The sequence below is a fragment of the Cynara cardunculus genome, unplaced genomic scaffold, assembly GCF_001531365.2.
Source record: "Cynara cardunculus var. scolymus isolate 2C unplaced genomic scaffold, CcrdV1 Un_Scaffold_634, whole genome shotgun sequence".
Classification (NCBI taxonomy): domain Eukaryota; kingdom Viridiplantae; phylum Streptophyta; class Magnoliopsida; order Asterales; family Asteraceae; genus Cynara; species Cynara cardunculus.
Window position 1 is genome coordinate 50125 of NW_020200596.1, and position 1444 is coordinate 51568.

Here is a 1444-nt window from a genome sequence, read left to right on the forward strand (position 1 = left end):
GTGAGAGGCAGACGAGAGAGGCAGAAACGAGAGCCGATTGTGTCAACTGTCAACTGTCAAGGCCGATTGCAATTGCGATTACGATTCGTGAATCGTGAAATAAATCGATTTCTGTTGTGAGTTCTGTGAGTGAGCGAGGCGAGAGCGAGAGCGAGAGCGAGAGCAAGAGCGAGAGGCGGGAGCGGGAGCGGGAGCGGGAGCAAGAGGCAGGAGGGAGGGAGTGAGCCGTGAGGGAGGGAGATGGACGAATGGAAACGGTAATATTCTTAGGCCCAATTGAAAACTGAAAACATATATATACATTGGGCTTTATAATTTGATGCCCCTTGGGTTTATGTTGCCCTGGGCCATCGCCCTCTGGACCTATGTCCAGGACCGGCCCTGTGCAGTAACGATTAGCTGCGGTTTCGCAATGGTGGGTTCGTTGAAGCGGAGGTCACGGATGTAGGCTTGCAACACGGTGGGGAAGGAAGAGTTGGCCGGAGTGTATATTGCTACGGCAACCGGAGTATTAAGTTCATTTGAATTGAGTAGGCATCGGATGAAGTTTTCTTGCGCATCATTTGAGGTTGCGAGTGAATGTCTAAAGAGGAAGACAAAGATGAGTGCAAGAAGAGACATGATTGCCCTTATAAACGTGAAATACATAATAAGGAATGATAATGTATATATACACTAGAGATGGCTATGGCCTCGCCCGGGACTTCCTGAGGACCGAAATGGGATCGGCCTTGCCCGGGACCGGTTATAAGATTATAAGTCGGGATCGGTTATGAGACCATGGTTCGGGACCAGTTGCTGATTTTGGATGTTTCTATGGACCGGCCTGGCCTGAACCAGGACCGGTTATGGGTCCCGCCCGGTCCAAGACTAATTTTTGGCCATGTTTATAATACACACAAAAAATCATCTTTCGTAATTCAAAAATCCATATAATCCTTTTCAATTTTTTGTCATTTAAAAATGCACAGTATTTTAATAGACTTAAAATTTACATTGTTATAACAAAATTGGGTTTATAGGCTAACAAAAATGATTATATATACATACATACACACACACACACACACACACACATATATATATATATATATATATATATATATATATATAAATGACGTTTCAAATGCAACTATCATATTTGTACAATCAATTGAGATATTTATGGAAATGTTGAGTTCATTTATTATGATTTGGATATTTATGGAAGATGCATAGGGTTCATTAATTATGATCAATACTTTATATTATAAAACAATCAAAACTTCTATGAAACCACATACTCATCAAATTAAATGGACGGTTGAGATTGGCTTGTATTGGTTGTACAAATGTAAAAAGTTGTATAATTAGTACCGCACATCTATACACACACACATACGTATATATATATATATATATATACTATCTTATAAAGCATTTGACTAAAACTCTTAAAAACTCT